Source organism: Cryptomeria japonica, chromosome 5, assembly GCF_030272615.1.
Source record: "Cryptomeria japonica chromosome 5, Sugi_1.0, whole genome shotgun sequence".
In the NCBI taxonomy this organism is placed as follows: Eukaryota; Viridiplantae; Streptophyta; class Pinopsida; order Cupressales; family Cupressaceae; genus Cryptomeria; species Cryptomeria japonica.
Genome location: NC_081409.1, coordinates 456,645,452 through 456,664,661, shown reverse-complemented (window position 1 = coordinate 456,664,661; position 19,210 = coordinate 456,645,452).

The following is a 19,210-nucleotide window of genomic DNA, read 5'->3' as shown; positions in this document are numbered from 1 at the left end:
GAAATATGAGCCTCCTTGCTTGGGGAAATAGGATTTCTTCCCCAATTAAACTTTTGATGCTCTTTTGGACCTGATAACTATGAGTGAGGAAAACCTATCCAAGTTGGTCATCTAAGATATTATTTGTGAATGGATGTTCCCATTCTTCCACAAAGATGTTGACTCTGACATTACGGGGCATATACTCCATGTGTTCTTTGTTGCAAGTGAGAAAAGTTTTATTACTTTGCATATCCCCTATGTCGATAGGAAGCATTTCACAGCTGCATCTGAACCCTGCCTGAAGATTGCACTAATTTGGAACCCATAATCGAGTGCAGAGACTAAATAGGATGCAAGTAATAAATTTTGAGAACTACCGATTAATGATGATGAATCAACCACCTAAATGTTGGAATATAGGTGTAATAAATATTTGCATAGCAGTGGCAATGAAAGCGATAAAATTGAGTGCAAGATCGATTATTGAAGATTGTGAAGGCCGAAACCATGCCTTCGCACGAGGCAACGTTGATGAGTGAGCCAAGGTTTCCATCTCTTAGACACCAATTAAAACTGGAAGTACTTGCTCGCACATGCAACCATAGTGTATGTGAGTGAGTAGAGCAAGTTGCATGATTTCCAATCTGTGAAGAATAAATAGGATTTAGGTGGCATATATTATAAAGATTGAATCATTAATAGTTTAAAACTCCTTATCCCATACTTGACTCTGCTTTGATGATGTCATCTAACTAGAGGAGGATTTGTAATAAAACATGGCCATCTTTAGTTGAATCAACCTCTATCCCATCATACCCCAAATTTCCTAGCCTGTTCGCTAATTTATTCCCTTCTCTGAGCGTATGTGACAAGTGGACTTCCACAAATGAATCCAGTAGATCCCAAACTTGAGCTAACACATAATGAATGTGCCAATTGAAGGATTTTCTATGTTTGCAAGCATTAATTATAATAGTAGAATCCCCTTCAACATGAACTTTTGAAAAATCCATCTTCTTAGCAAGTGTCAAACCAAGCAACAATGCTTGGGCTTGCACCATGTTATTGGTTCCTATGGGCAAGATTGAGGATTTGAAGGCTTTCAAGTCCCAATGATGATCTCTAATACACACTCCAGCCCTTGAGTTATCTAGGTTACCTCATGAAGAGCCGTCAAAATTTATTTTTACAAAGTTATACAGAGTAGGATGCCAGACAACACAAGATCTATCAATTTTTAATGGATTGTTAGGTGAAGAGAAGTTAGCAGTGGGAATACAAATCAACTTCCAATTCTTGACTATATATGCATCCCATGAAATTTCAATCAATTATCATGAGATCAATCACTTATTCAAATTCGATCAATCTCCTGAGTGGGCGCACAATCAAGACTTGATTTAATTTTTGAAACAATGTTATCTCGACATCATTTCAAAGAGGGGAAAAATGTATACACATAAAAATGGCTATGAGCGATTAAATAAATATTTTATATTTATTTAATAATTATTCTTCTATTAAATAGTCAATTTGAAAAGATTGATTTATTTAATTCATTTCATGTCTTTCTATTAATTAATTTAATTGAAATATTTTATTAATTAATTCATTTATCCTTTTCCTCTAATCAATTAATTAAATATCTAATATTTAATTATTCCTCTAATCAATTAAATATCTAATATTTAATAATTATTCTTTTATCCTATAGTCTCAAATATTAAATAATTTCTTAATTATTTAATTCCTTTTCCAACTCACCTTCCATCTCCACTTCATCTTTCCTTTGCCAAATCATGCATCATGTGGCTAAATTAATTCAACAAAATCTAAATAAATAAAACATTTATTAGCAACTTATCTCCAACTTCCAAAAATAAATGAAATATTGTGTACATACACATATTTCTTAGCCTTCTTCTATATTCTCTCCAACATCCCTACATCTTAGGAAGGACTTGAGTCCACTTGTCCTCACTCAGCAACCCAGTCAAGGTGAGATGAGTGACACTTGTCTTCTCCTTCCCCCTTTCTCTCAACCTTCACCTTTTCTCACAACCATCCAAATTTTCAGATCTAATCATGACTGTTGATCCAGGACACATCATCTTATCCTCTCAAAAGTCTATAAAAGTGGGAGTTTGAGTTGAGAAAGCGTTTATCTTCAAGTTCAAAATTTGAGTAAAACTTATGCATCTGTGAGTTTTATCTTGAAGCAATTAGCAATTTAGCATTTCTTATTTAGCATAATCATTTAGCTTTAAATCATTTGCATTGCATATCATAGTATCAATTATCAGTCCATTCTTCATATGCCATCTTGGAAGCTATCACTTCTTGTCTGAGAGAAAATCATCTGCAACCAGGAACAATGGAGTTAGGACACAATCAGACTTAAATCATGAAGGTAATAATAGTGTTTTTATTTTATATCAATTTCATGTAGTTTCATTGGTTGAGTTTGGATTTCCTCTAGCATTTCCTTTGTATTTTGTGAAACTAATATGTTGCAGGTAGTACTCTGATGATAAAATTCAATTCGACACATCCATCAATCTCTTTCATCTGTGAAGCTCATTCATCATGAGCTCACACATCTAGTCTATTCAATCTTGAGTTTACATCATTGATACTCATTAATCATGAAGTAAATCAAACTCATCCTATCAGCTCATCAAATCTTTGAGTTTATTTCATTGACCCTCATCGATCATGAGGTCAATCAAACTCTATCAATCATCAAATCAACCAAAACATCAAAGTAATCAGAGAACGAACATTTTCATGAACCAAAGTTGCAAGAATCAAATAAATTTTATCGGGAAATCAATTTCGCACAAATCCAAATAATTCAATCGTCAATTCTCTCAATTGATCTCCCGAGGGGGCATCCTCATATTGAAATCTATCAATTAGTGTCTGGGGCATCATATCAAAATCAAATCTGCATGAAATCATATCAGCAACATCATCAAATCGATTTTTCTTTGAACAAATGCATCGTCACACATCGCTTCAAAGAGGAGAAAAATGTATACACCTAAAAATGGCCTGAAGATAATTAATTAAATACGCAATTATTTGATTAATCCCCTTCCCAATTAATTGAATTCACAAGAAATTTGATTAATTTCCCTATTCATCTACTAGTAAATAAGTCTAAATGATTTATTTATATAGTTCATTAAATAATCCCCCTTTGATTTATTAATTCCAAATTAAGTAATTCCTCTCATTTTAATCAATTCTTGTAATTCCTAATTAAGATTAAAAAATTCTTAATTTGTTGAGATTAATTATCTTTTCCTAATATTTGAATTTCAAAATTCAAATTGAGCACATGGCTTCTAACTTCTAACCACCTTGTTGGAATTTGCATGAAGATTGCATTAATGAAATGTTATGTTGTCATTGATGTCAATTAACCGGTAATGATATTGTTGATATTGTTGTAATTGTAGACACCTAAAAATGGTCAACGCTTGCGGAATCATACTTTAACATTTACGCATTGCCTTATTTTAGGGTTTTTGCGTCGCATTAACATTTCTCCTATGTCACGCACTTGGTTTTTATCATTTGCAAGCATCGAGTCATTCTTCTACATTCTTCATTCGTCTTGCTCTCAAATTTGGTCTTGTCGACAACAATGTTCAGTCATGATTTTGGTCAATCTTATCCTGTCGCATCTATGTGCGTATTCATTTGTCATCATTTTGGACATCGTCAATCCTAATTAGGGTTTTGTCCTCTTATCAATCTTGTCATCATGCGATTGATTTGTCATTGATTCTTGTCTTTTGATCAATTTGTCATCAATCTTGTCGTCTTGTGATCTATTTTTGTCATCAATTCTTGTCCTCTTGTCAATCTTGTCATTTTGCAATCGATTTGTCATCGATCATTGTTTGTCTCAATTATGTCAATTTGGATCAATTAGTCATTGTTCCTCGTCAATTGGCGCATTTATCAATCAAATCATTTATCAGCATTGGTCATTTATCAAGTCAGAATCATGATCGAATCGATATCGATTATCCTTTGTCAAGACCTAATTGTCATCCTTGCATTGCTAATTCATCTTCTAGGGTTTCGTGATTTAATCATTTAACCTTGTTTGTCATTTCTCCCTTTAGGATTAATAAATTATTTATTTATCCTAAGTCTTCTCATCGCAATTAAATGTTCATTTAATTGGCTAATTATTCCTCTTTTTGTGAATTAATTAATACATGACAAATTATTAATTAATTCACCTAATTTCTCTTAAATTCCTAATTTCCTAATTTTCATCAATTTCTTAATTTCCTAATTTCCTATTTTCCCAATTTTCTAATTTTCCTAATTTCTAATTCAATTTCCTCCTATTTTTCTCCTAATTTCATGGAATGACATTTCAATTTGTCATAATTTGTCATAATTGACAATCAATCAATTTTGACATAGAAATTTGTCATAAATTGTCATAAATCATCAATCAATCAAATTTTGCATAGAAAGTGCAAAGTTGTCATAATTTGTCATAATTTGTCACATTGATTTGCAATTTCCATTTGAATCTCTTCATGTTAATCTTGTCATTTCTCCAATTTGTCTATAAATTGGATGAATTTCTTCAATCAAATCCCCTAATCATATTATCGAATAATCACCTCGTCAAATCAATCAGGCTTTGAGTACTCTTGTGCCAATGTCAATCTTGCTTTCACATTAGTTTTTTTGCACTTGAAGGTGAGATCCACAAACAAAGGCTATTTGGAGAAGAAAGAAGGACAATGGAGCCGCATGAAGGAGACATTCAGATCTGCATCTGGTTTGCTTAGTTTTTAGTTTTGAATGTTTTGCTTTTCATGTCTTTATTGAGTGTGTTAGGATTGATCATTGCATTTGTGCTTTCGTGATTGACCTATGACTAATATTGATTTGCTTGTGATGATTTCCAATTTCCTAGCTACATTAATTGGTGAACCCGACGTGAACTAACCACCTAATCATGCTTTTGAGTGCTTTTGAGTTGATTTGCAGGTCAAAAACCCAAGAAACGGGGTAGTGCAATGTTTTCTGGGAACTTATGCACCTATGTCAAGCATTTTGCACCTATGTCAGACATTTTGCACCTGTGTCAAGGACATTCTGTGCCTGTGTCAGACATTCTGCACCTGTGTCAGACATTTTGCGCCTGTGTAGGGCCAGAAACAGAGGTAAAAGACAATGTTTTTCACTTGCAAATTGTTTTCTTTTGCATTCTATTTCTGCTTTTTTGGTTTTTTTTGGTATTGATTCTTTGTGCAGAACCTTGGCATATGCATGACAAAGACAATAAATGAAACTACTAACACATTTTATGCAGGTTCGATAGTCAAAGACTAAACATATCAAACTTCTGACATGGGTTTTGCAGGTTGCCTTGGACTACAACTAAACTTTGTGTTTGCAATTAATATTTAGGCACCTAGTGATTTCTAAATAGGATGGAATCAATATATGTTTGCTTTGATTGTTGAGTTTGACATTGAAGTAGGAGAGTATGCTCTCATCCTTCTTAGGGTGATCAGAAATCCAGATCTTCAATACCATGCTCATGTTTTTGATTGTGTGTCACCTTTAGAGGGCCTGCCTTCCCAACCATTTGCTTTTGCAAGCAAGTGATAATCATGAGAAGGGAATGAACCAAAGTGAGTACGGCTAGAATACCTTGGCATTCTAACTCACTATAAAAAAATACCTGATGAGCGAAAGCTTTGAAGGAAGGGTTACGTGGGAATTACAGTTACTTGGGAAGTGATGACCCTTGAACTCTTTCTCATATCAACATCTAAGTAGGACCTCACGGTCTAAATCATGCTTGCGTGACTACATTTGTTTCATATCTTGATGGGCTTAATGTCTCAATCATGCTTGCGTGACATCAAGGAGTAATGCTTAACAGAAATCCTTACTAAACATCTTGTTTTTAGAGGCCAAAAATCCTTCTAGTTGCTTGAGAAGGACAAGTTCGGATACTTGGAAGAGATACTAAGTTCGCCATGGGGAGATTTCCATGGGGACTGATGCTTGGTTGCCCTGAGAAGTGAGTGCCATGGAGGGGAGCCCGTGGGGTCAAGCATCTATGTATTCTCCTTGAATCTCATAACGAGTCTACCTCTCAAGTACCTACTGTCCTTGCCATCCATAAGAAATGTGTGAATGAGCATGATTGTCTTGAGTCTAAGTTGAAATATCTTGTCTTCTTTGTTTGTCAAAATTTAAATTGCATCTCATTTCAAAAACAAGACAAATTGATTCAAAACAAGGTTAAACACAAGAGTATTTCATCCAACAAAGTTCAAAACACCTTCAAACATGGTTGTCAAACATTTTTCAAAATCTTGTCTCAACATTCATGTCACTTAAATTTAGGTTCATCCTAGGTTTGCATTTTGCAAATTCATTGTCAAGTACCAAGGTTAAGTTTCACCTAGGTCATACTCCTTTGCATATCAATAAGGGTCATCCATTTGCATGTGTCCTCTTGCATTAGAGTAATACCATTGTCATACATTTGCATTTGCATACCCTAGGTCTCTTCATCAAGCTTAGGTCATTATCATATCATATTAGGATCATTTGCATAGTAATTTTCCCTTTGCATATAGTGTCAAAACTAGGTTTTGTCATACTTGAGTAATCCAAATCTTTGATAAAACCTAAGTCATTGTTAAGAAGTCTAGACCTTATCAAACCTTTTCTATTTTTGTCATTATTGTCATTTGGTCAAACCTAGCTTAGTATCCAAGCATATAGGGGAGACATTGTCATTTTGTCCTTTTGTCACTTGGTCCTTTTGTCCTTTGAGGTCTAGACATCATTTCAATTTCCTAAAGGTCTCTTTTTAGATTTGTATTTCAAAAGTTTGTCAAAATCTTGAAAAACAACAAAAACATAGGTTGCATTCTTGCCATAGATTGCATTTTCATCTATTTAGTTTGCATTTAGTTGCATATCATATATTGTCCTTGAAAATTTCCAAAAATATTGCATTTGCATAACGACATGTCTATTGAAACAAGGTTCCAAGCACCAATGATGCAACAAAGTTTGACATATCAACCGACAATGCAATCACAATTACATCCAACCCAACAACAAGGCAATATCGATCAAACTTTTTATGATGAAACAAGTCTCCAAATACAAAAACTAGAGGAGAAACTAGCTCAAGAAGAGGAGATATTGGAACAAAGAGTGAAAAACATTGAGAAGAATAGATCACAAATGTCCAAAATGTTTCAAAAATTTCCAAGTCAAAATCCAAAGATTGAGCCAATTGATGTAAGATCTCTTCTTGAATGATCAGACATACCAGCTCTCCTCTCACAAATAGAGATGATGAAACAATTTCAAGAAAAGAGACAACATCAATTTCAACATTATGTGCCTCCACAACAAGAACAAGAAGGTGTTTACTATCAATCAAATTTTCAACCAACACAACCAATGGTCCAATTTCAACAATATGTCCAACCAACTATACAATGTCCACAAATAGTTCAACCAATGGTGGAATATCAACAAGTTCAATCAACATATCAATGTCAACAACCACAACCAAACATTCAAAAACAAAGGTTGCAACCCACACCAAGCCAAATTTTGAACATGTCAAACCAATCTGATCAACATCTAGTTCGAAATCAAAACATGACATCAAACCAAATTCTTTCCAAACAAGTTCAAATTCCAGATACAACTATGTCAAAACCTTGAAAGAAAGGTGACTTTATTGCAAGGCTCTTAAGGAACCTACCAAGTGAGTTCTTTGAGGAAGATCAAGATAATACAACTATGTCTAGCAATGCCTCATCCCCCCACAAACAAATTGACTCTCCAGTGGCATCTATCCCTACACCTTTCAAAGTTTCACAAGAACCTTCCATATTGTCCTCATCAAATAATACACCCAAGGACGCAATTACCCAAGGGATATCCATAATTGATTGCCAAGATAATCCAATTCATGATGCACATCCTTGTCATGTTTCAGAAATGCTAGAGCCAATGCCACCATTCACTTTATTGCCATTACCTGTTTTAGAGGACCCCATTCGAAGTCCCTCTTCCTCATGTTCAAGCATTGATTCCCTGGCCAGAATCCATCACAAATGTTCAAAGTGCATTTCCTTCATGCCAAAGCATTGATTCCTTGTCAGAATCCTGCATGCATATCCAAAGTCCAACCTCATGTCAAGAGGATAATTTAGAGCATGAAGAAACATGTCTTAAAACATATCAAGATCAAGATCTCGAAACCTTATCATCCCATCCAATTGTTGACCAGGACCCCATGTTCCCAGACACTCACAATGATTCCATTATCCCTGTCCATCCTATCCAAAGTCCTATTGACACTCCATTCCCCAAGAAAGATCAAGATATCCCAGTCCATCCAATCCCAAATGATCCCCTTCCATTTCATGAAAAAAATGTCCTTTCAAATCCCATTGACATTCCACTTCCTAAGAAAGATCAAGATATCCCTTCCATCTTTTCCGATGATTCCATTAAAAGTCAAGAGCAAAGCACCTTTAAAGAGGAATCCAATGATCTTCCTCCTTGTCAAGATCAAAGTATCCTTCCAAATTCATTTCCAACATAAGACCCTATCATTCCTTCAGATCCTCCACAAGATCCACTTGTTCCTCCATCTACTTGTCTTAATCCTCCATATACACTCCGAGATCGCATTTCTTTTGATGATCCCATTATTTCTCCCATTCCATCTCTTGAAGAGCCTATCATTGAACCTCACGATCCTAATCCCCCTCATGATTCTAATGTGTCAGTGCAAGATGTTCATGAACCCTCGACATGCATAATAGGTTCTTCCACTTTGGTGCAATCTGATCCACTTCAAGATCTCATTATTTCTCTCATATCATATCCACCTCATAATGGACTCACGTCTTCTTCCCAAAGAAAAGAGTATCCTACAAGTCAAGATATTCATAAAGGCAAAGGAGTAGATCTCCATAAGAAAGAATCTCTCCATATCAAAGAAGATCTTAAGGGTCATGTCTACACAACTCACTCTCAAGACGTTGGTATCCCTCCATCACAATCCAAACATATCCCTTCCCCATCATACCTTCCATCCATCTTAGGTCCTTATATTCCTTCATCCTCTATGCAAGGTCAACAAAGGCGCACATCCTTGAGTAAATTTCATCCATCCAAAAGAAGTCCATTTCATTCATATCCATCCATGCATTCCTTTCCCCCTCCAAGCAATTTGGATGCCAAGTGTAAAAGTCATAAGTCTAGCAATCCACATGTATTCAAGGATCAACATGTCAAAACAAAGAACAATATTATCTATAAAGAAAAAAATATATCCAAAAGGCCACAGAGGCCCACTGAGCAAAATAAAGCAAAGTCAAAATATATATGGGCTCCTAAATCCCTTGTGCAAGCAATGCACTCCAAGGAACCACAAAAGCATGAAAAATCAAAAACCATGTGGATCCCTAAGCGGCTCCTTGAAGCACAAAAGCCTAAAGAAACATTAAAATTGGCATCTAAAATTACTATTCCTCAATCCAAACCTTCCAAGTCTATTCCTTCATCACCTTCATCATCCATTTTGGGCTCTTATGTCCCAAAATCCCAAGCTATTCCTCCATCCAAATCTCACAATCTGAGATCCATTTTTCCTCCATCAATCCACCAGTCAAGGTGTGTGCCAATGTTAATCTTGCCAACATTTCCATCCACTGAAGCCCAATTCTTCCAATACCCTACCTATTATCCAATGCATATTTTCCATCCTTCGATCCCTTTGATCCAATCCTTTGCATAAATCCTCGCCTGAGTTTCATCTCATTTTCCATGTCCTCATCCTACCAACGTCTTTGAGCATACTTTTAAAGGTCATGGTCCATTTTTTTTTCAAGGCTACTATCCAAACAAAAAATACGCTTGAGTCCTTCTTCCATCCCCTATCATGTGTCCAACTTCTATTGAAAAAGTCAAAATCAAAAAAAAAAAAAAGTGAAAAAAAAAAGAAAAGACAAAAGAAAAAAGTAAAGCAAAAATAATTCGTCCACTGGTGAAAACCTGGCAAATAGGCGCCTTGGGCAAGTACCATGATGAAAACTTGGCAAACAGGTATCATGCGTAATCCATGAACTTCTTGCACACCACACTTGGGGGCAGGTTTCCTCCTTCATATCCTATTGCCATTTATTATCCTATCGAACCCCTGTCATTACCCTTCATATCCTATTGTCCCTCATGTCCATTTCCTCTTGCCACCTTTGATCTTGACAAGGCTGAGGATCCTCATGAGCATCACGCATCTTGTTTGCAGCTTTTAGTCCATCATAGCTTTTGGTCATTTATCCATTTTCTTATTATAACCTTTCATCCATATTCCCTAGCTTATTGCAACTTTCTGCCACTATCCCTTAACCTATCTCGACCTTCAGTCCATGTCCCTTATCCATTCTTCGTCTTGCTTATCCTATCCATATCTTATCACTATCCATACACTCTTTTCTATTCCTTGATCTTGATCTAACATAAGGACACAAAATTTAAACATGGTTTCAAAAACCTCTTGACATGTCCCTCATGCCATGTCACTGCTTTACATTGTCATATCCAGTCTCTTGTCCCATCACGCAATAGCCCTTGAAAATTGCATCTGTATTGTCTCCATAATAAAAGGCCTTTGTCTTCCCTCTATCCACCATCATTTTAGAAAGCCTATTTATTCACCTGTCATATTCCTTGCCTTGCTAGACACTGGGGGCAAAATTCAAAAAAAAAAAAATTGAAAAATGTCTTGAAATAAATCCAAAAAAATTGAAAAATGTCCTGAAATAATCCAAAAAAAATTGAAAAATGTCTTGAAATAATTCCAAAAAAATTGAAAAATGTCCTGAAATAATTCCAAAAAAATTGAAAAATGTCCTGAAATAATCCAAAAAAAATTGAATAATGTCCTGAAATAATTCATAAAAATCAAATAATGTCTTGAAAAAAATCAAACAATGTCCTGAAAAAAAAATCCCTAAAAAGTCATATAAAGTCCTGAAAAAATGAACACAAAAAAATTGTAAAACTCAAAAAACAAAACAACAATATATCCCCTTTGTGCATACAACAGATCACTGAGCATCCCTCCAATGACAATCAATCAAACATTGTGCTTTAATGAAATCACGCATTAACAGATGAACTTTTCAATCAAACCAGGCATTCAAATTGATCAAAATTGTCATGTCAATCACTCAACATCAAATTTATTTGTCCTTGTCACTAATATCATGGGTCTTATACAGGGTGTGGTATACTTGAAACCAGACTGTGTCTTGTCTTAGATGGGGTACCGCATGTCCTGAAACCAGACAGCATGATCGTCCTATCAGCACTTTCAACTTTTGACAATGAAGATCAAGATGTTTGTTTGATTTGTTGGAATTTGTGCATCTTATCTTTTTACTGATTTATCTTTGGCTTCGATCATGTTCCTATGTTGCTCGATGATGTCACTGAGTGATTTAGAGTGACTGGGATGGATCATGGTCCTTTTCTTTTTTGTGATTGTTGTTTGTCTGTGATGTGTCTATCTTTTGCAAAAAGGGTTGCATTTCAGCTCTGGCCTTCAATGCCATGATGCTACGCATCCACTTTGCTACAATAAATAAAGGTTCTCACCTACTTATGTGCATATGTGAAAGCAAGTTTTCCTTCATCTCTAATTGTTCTCTGTCTAATTTCTTCTTACTAACATTTCTTCCGTCAGTCTTGGCAGTCCGTTCGAACCTATCATTTTCTATCATTCTTATCGATGAATTGGCCTCTTTTCTGGCTGTTTCCGGCCAATTCCTTGAGGGTGCATGCATATGTCATTGTCATTGTCTGGGGCATTTTCATTATTGTTCTTTGAAACAACGCTTAAAATCACATTGTCTCAAAGAGGGGCAAAATGTAGACACCTAAAAATGGTCAATGCTTGCGGAATCATACTTTAACATTTACGCATTGCCTTATTTTAGGGTTTTTGCATTGCATTAACATTTCTCCTATGTCATGCACTTGGTTTTTATCATTTGCGAGCATCGAGTCATTCTTCTACATTCTTCATTCATCTCGCTCTCAAATTTGGTCTTGTCGACAACAATCTTTAGTCATGATTTTGGTCAATCTTATCCTGTCGCATCTATGTGCGTATTCATTTGTCATCATTTTGGACATCGTCAATCCTAATTAGGGTTTTGTCCTCTTATCAATCTTGTCATCATGCGATCAATTTGTCATTAATTCTTGTCTTTTGATCAATTTGTCATCAATCTTGTCGTCTTGTGATCTATTTTTGTCATCAATTCTTGTCCTCTTGTCAATCTTGTCATTTTGCGATCGATTTGTCATCGATCGTTGTCTGTCTCAATTATGTCAATTTGGATCAATTAGTCATTGTTCCTCATCAATTGGCGCATTTATCAATCAAATCATTTATCAGCATTGGTCATTTATCAAGTCAGAATCATGATCGAATTGATATCGATTATCCTTTGTCAAGACCTAATTGTCATCCTTGCATTGCTAATTCATCTTCTAGGGTTTCGTGATTTAGTCATTTAACCTTGTTTGTCATTTCTCCCTTTAGGATTAATAAATTATTTATTTATCCTAAGTCTTCTCATTGCAATTAAATGTTCATTTAATTGGCTAATTATTCCTCTTTTTGTTAATTAATTAATAAATGACAAATTATTAATTAATTCACCTAATTTCTCTTAAATTCCTAATTTCCTAATTTTCATCAATTTCTTAATTTCCTAATTTCCTATTTTCCCAATTTTCTAATTTTCCTAATTTCTAATTCAATTTCCTCCTATTTTTCTCCTAATTTCATGGGAATGACATTTCAATTTGTCATAATTTGTCATAATTGACAATCAATCAATTTGACATAGAAATTTGTCATAAATTGTCATAAATCATCAATCAATCAAATTTTGCATAGAAAGAGCAAATTTGTCGTAATTTGTCATATTTTGTCATAATTTGTCACATTGATTTGCAATTTCCATTTGAATCTCTTCATGCTAATCTTGTCATTTCTCCAATTTGTCTATAAATTGGATGAATTTCTTCAATCAAATCCCCTAATCATATTATTGAATAATCACCTCGTCAAATCAATCACGCTTTGAGTACTCTTGTGCCAATGTCAATCTTGCTTTCACATTAGTTTTTTTGCACTTGAAGATGAGATCCACAAACAAAGGCTATTTGGAGAAGAAAGAAAGACAATGGAGCCGCATGAAGGAGACATTCAGATCTGCATCTGGTTTGCTTAGTTTTTAGTTTTGAATGTTTTACTTTTCATGTCTTTATTGAGTGTGTTAGGATTGATCATTGCATTTGTGCTTTCGTGATTGAGCTATGACTAATATCGATTTGCTTGTGATGATTTCCGATTTCCTAGCTACAGTAATATTGTTATTATAACCGGTAGGAAGAATTTGTGGAGTGAACTGGTAACCAATGTAAACCTCATCTATTGATATAACCGGTAAACCCTACCTGTTGTTTTTGATAAACCTTAACAAATTAAGTTTGGTGAATTGGTTATATTGGTTTATGATCTGATGATGAACGGTAATGATTATGACAAGTATGATTATTGTATGAAGACAATTCCAAGAGATTTTGGCGTGTTGTTGTAACGGTTTTTGTCTAGGGAATGAGAAAATGTATTGCATCTAATGCAAAGTGCGTGATGAGTTACTATATTCGATGAAGCGGTGATCAAGGAGCGATCAAAGTTTTCTTGATTGATGTGTAGAGATTACTATGTAATCCAACTGTCATACTTGAACTGATTTGTTTGTAATCTCTGTGAGAATTAGGTTTTTGTTGTGTTGTTGACCTAATTGATTTGTTTATAAGGTTGATGAAGTTGTTTAGTTTAATGAGTTGGCAAAGAGTGAGCATAGATCAGTTGAGTGTGTGGTTGTCGAACCGGATGGTGTATCTGCAGTTTGAGTAAAGGCAGATAGGAGCATGAAATGGATCTGATCAAGCAACTTTAGTGTTATTCAGACAGATCAGAAAACTCTTGTTGTTTTCTAACAATTACAATAGAATTGAAATCCCCTAATCAGGTAAGCTCTAACAAGCTTGGTGTTATTCAAATCCTCTAACGAGGTGATCCATTTGATTGGATTTTCAAATCCTCTACCAAGGTTACTCCTTATAGGGTATTACTTCTAACAAGGAATTTGTAGTCAATCCCTTAACCGAGTGATTCCTAACAGGATCAGTTCTTAACAAGACTTTTTGTAAATCTTTAACAAGATAGGCTCCTAACAGGGTGAACTTCAGAATAGTTCAGATAGTTATCTTGTGAGTCTCATCTTACCATGGTTTTTACCTATTTTGGTTTCCACATCAAAATATTTGTCAAGTGGTGAATATTTTTGTGGTTATGTTTTCATGGTTGATTTACTTAACTACTTAACTTTTTTGATAAGTCATGATAATTGGAAGCATTGAGAAATGAAGAAGTTGTTTACTGTTAATTTTTTGTAATAGTCAATCGGTTTATCCTATGAATTTTTATCTTGACAGAGGTATTACATTGTTAGTTCTAAGTTTACTTTGAGAGATTGATTTTTGAGATTGGTGAAGTTTGTATCAGTTTTTCTATCTACTGGTTCATCCCCCCCCCTCTCAGTAGTTGACTGGATACTTATTCTTTCATCATACCATCAATTGGTATCAGAGCGCTATAGGTCCTCTAAGTTCTTAGCCTAACAACTTGAGGTAAATATCTTGCAGATCATGATGATGAAGGAAGGTCTGAAGTTTAATAGAGAGAACTACTGGATATGGAGTGACAGAATGAAAATTTATATCAAGAGTTTGGGAAGTCAGTAATGGGAACATGTCGATACTAAGTATGTTGCACCTACTAGGATGTTGACTGATGATCATAAAAAAGAGAAACTGCATATGAGGTATGGAAAAAACTTGAAGAGATCTATAGCGGTGATGAACATGTTAAGATTGCTAAAGAAGAGAGTCTAAGAGGAATGTTTGATGGCATGTGGATGGCTAAAGGTGAGAATATCCAGCAATATAGTCAAAGGATAAAAGAGATAGTCGTGAAATTAAGAGTCCAGGAGGTAAAGTGGAAGATTCCACAGTGATCAGTTAGGTACTGAGAACCCTGCTACCAGTCTATGCTATCCAAGTTGCAGCTCTTCAGGAGTTGAAGTCCATTGACAAAACTAAGGTAACTCTTGACTCCATCATTGGCAAGCTTACTGCTTTTGAATTAAATGGTTATGATGGTAGTGTACAGAAATCTGAGTCTTCATTTAGAGCTTATGTTTCTAACCCATCTTTGAGGAAAAGTATAGATGCCAGTCACAGTTATGAATCCAGATCCAGCAAAGAAGATGATGAAGACAGTTTAGTTGAGCTTGAAGCATTATTGACCAAGCAGTTGCCTAGAGGTACAGGTAAATATAGAGGAAAATTACCTTTGAAATGTTTTGCACGCAACAAGATTGGACACATTGCTGCTAACTGTCCTAATGGTGATAGTAAGCACAAACGAGAGAAATTCAAGAAGTACAAGGGTAAAGGAAAAAGAGATTGTCTTATTATTGTTGATGGTGGTATCACTAATCAGGAATTTGATGGTGATGCTAATGAAGACATTGTATTTGTAGCCATTAAAGAAGAGATCTCAAACCAGAAGGCATTAGTATCTAGGATGGATAACTCTGATGATTGGATCATTGATAATGGTTGTTCACATCACATAAATGGTGTTCATAGAAAATTTCTTTCTCTGAAAGAATTTGATGGCAGAGTTGTAAGATTTGGTAATGACTCACCCTGCATGGTTAAAGGTAAGGGAACTATTTCTCTCAATGGAAAGAGTAGTGCAAATGATGTCTACTAGGTTGAAGGTTTAAAGCATAATCTTTTAAGTGTGGCACAACTCAATGATAGAGGATACCCATTGGAGTTTAAAAATGGTATGTGCAAAATATATGGCAATAAAGGTGAACTGATTGCGACCGGGAAGCAAACTAAAGGTAACTTGTTTCACCTTAATCCTAAAGTCAACAACTATTTAATTGCAAAGATAGATGATAGTTGACTTTGGCATAGAAGATTTTGTTATTTAAACTTTGATAACATTGTTAAAGTGAGTAAGTCCAAGACAGTGAGAGGTCTTCCTCAGATAGACAAACCGGTTAATTCTCTATGAAAAGAATGTCAGTTGGGAAAGATGACATCCTCAACTTTCAAGAGAAAATCTCTTTCATTGGAACATTTGTTAGATTTGGTTCATACAGATCTTAATGGACCAATAAGAACAAAAAGTATTCAAGGTGACAGATATTTTATGATCTTCACGGATGATTGCTCAAGGATGATGTGGGTCACATTCTTGAAGGATAAGACTGAATCTTTTGGTAAGTTCAAGGCATTCAGGGCCTTAGATGAGAAAGAGAGCGGTAAGAAGATAAAGTGTCTGAGGATAGATCAGGGTGATGAATTTACTTTTGAGGAATTCACTAGGTATTGTGAAGAAAATGGTATCAAACGGTGGATTTCTACACCTAGGACACCACAACATAATGGTATTGCAAAGAGAAACAACCGGTCTTTTGTTGAAGCTACTAGGATGATATTGATAGAAGGAGGTGTAGTGAAAACTCTCTAGAGAGAAGCTATCAGCACAGCTGTCTACACTATGAACCAGATTCTGGTAAAGAGAGGTAAGGACAAGACTCCTTATGAATATTGGTATGGTAGATCACCTGATGTTAGTTATTTCAGAATATTTGGAAGCAAATGTTTTATTAAGTGAGGTGATTATATTAGCAAATTTGAGGCGAAAAGTGATGAAGGTATTTTTCTTGTCTATTCCACCAAGAGTAAGGCCTACAAGTGTTTTAACAACCAGACACAGAGAATTATTGAGAGTGCTTATGTTCAAGTGGATGAAAATCCTAAAGTCTTAGAGGAAACCAATTCAGAGAAAAAGGATGAAGATCCTTGCATTTTGATTTTGGAACCAGAAACTATGAAATCTAAAACTGGCAAAGTGAATATTGATGTACCAATTCAACTGGAATAGATAAATTAAGAAGAAGATGATGATAATTAAGAAGATGAACCTGAAGATAATGATCATGTTATTCCAAGATATGTGAGACTGAATCACAATCCTAAACAAATTATTGGGGATAAGGATGTTGGAGTACTAACCAGAAGAAGAATCAAATAGAATTTTTGCATGATCTCCACTATTGAACCCAAAATTGCTAAAGAAGCATTTGGTGATAATCATTGGGTTAAAGATATGGAGCAGGAATTAGATCAAATTGAGAAGAACAACACATGGACCCTAGTACCCTGACTAGTAAATAAAAATGTGATAGGTACTAAGTGAGTATTCAGGAACAAGTTGAATGAAGATGGTGTTGTAGTTTTCAACAAAGCTAGGTTGGTTTGCAAAGGTTATGCACAAGAGGAAGGAGAAGACTATGGTGAGACTTTTGCACCAGTGGCAAGACTAGAAGGTGTCAGAACTTTACTTGCATTTGCAGCATACAAGAAATTCAAGGTATACCAGATGGATGCTAAGTCTGCATTTTTGAATGGGATACTAGAAGAAGAAGTATACATTGAGCAACCAGATGGTTATCATTTGACTGATAAGAAAGACATGGTATGAAGATTGCATAAAGCTTTATATGGATTAAAGCAAGTACTAAGAGCATGGTATGAAAGGATTCATACACATCTGATGAAGATAGGCTTTCTGAGAACCAGTGATGATAGTAACATTTATCTCAAATTTGAAGGAGATAAAATACTAGTCAGCGAAGTATTTGTTGATGATATCATATTTGGAGGTAATGATGACATGAGCAACAATTTTGGAGATGAAATGAAAAATGAGTTTGAAATATCTTTAGTGGGAGAAATAAAAAATTCCATAGGCTTGCAAATATAGCAAATGAAGAATAGTATTTTTATCACACAATCTAAGTATTTGAAAGAGGTCTTGAAGACATTTGGCATGAGTGACTGTAAACCAATTGGGACACCTATGGTTACAGGTTGTAAGTTGTCTAAGGAAGATGAGTCCAAATCTGTTGATGAGAAGGAATACAGGTCAATGATTGGGAAATCGCTCTATGTTGTTCATAGCAGACTAGACATAGCTCATGCAGTTGGCATAGTTGCTAGATTCCAAAAGAATCCTAAGGAAACACATCTAATAGAAACCAAAAGAATTTTTAGATACTTAAAAAGTACTGTTGATTATGCGTTATGGTATCCATATGGTTGAAGGTGTACATAGATGTAGATTGGACAAGAAATGTTGATGACTGGAAAAGCACAACCGATGGAGCATTTTTCTTGGAGGAAGACTTATTTAATGGAGTAGTTAGAAGCAGAGTTGTACTTCACAATCTACTATTGAAGTTGAGTATGTTGCAGCTTACATGAATTGTACACAGACTATATGGATGAGGCGCATTTTGGAAGGTTTTAAGATGAAGATTTCAGAACCTATAAAGATTTTATGTGATGATATAAGTGCCATAAATATTTTCAAGAACCTTGTTTTGCATGCACGAACCAAGCATATTGAATTGAAGTATCATTTCTTGAGGGAAAAAGTACAGAGTAAAGATGTGATCTTGGAGCATGTTTCTACCAAGGAGAAGCTTGCAGATATTTTTACTAAACCTCTGCCTAAGACTACTTTTGACTATCTTAGAAGTTAGTTAGGGGTTTTCCCTCTTCATGAAGTTAGTTAAGTATGAAGTAAATTACATCAGTCCCGGAGCTACTTGCAAAATTTTACAGAAGGATTGGTGTAGAAGTGGATTTATTCCACAGGGGAAGCATCAAGTTGCAGAATGTTGATGATGCACAGTGAAATTTGACATTACATGTTTTACTTTCAATTTGACATTGTTGTCAAATGGGGAGAAGAATTATATGATTATGGGAAGGTGAACCAGTGACAAGTTGAAGACATGATGAGCATGGTGAATAATTGGTAATATAAACCAGGATTCCTATTCACAATCATGCAGCAATCAATGGTATTGATATTTGTATTGTCATCAATTCCAAAGGGGGAGAATGTTGGCATTTACATGAAGATTGCATTAATGATATGTTATGTTGT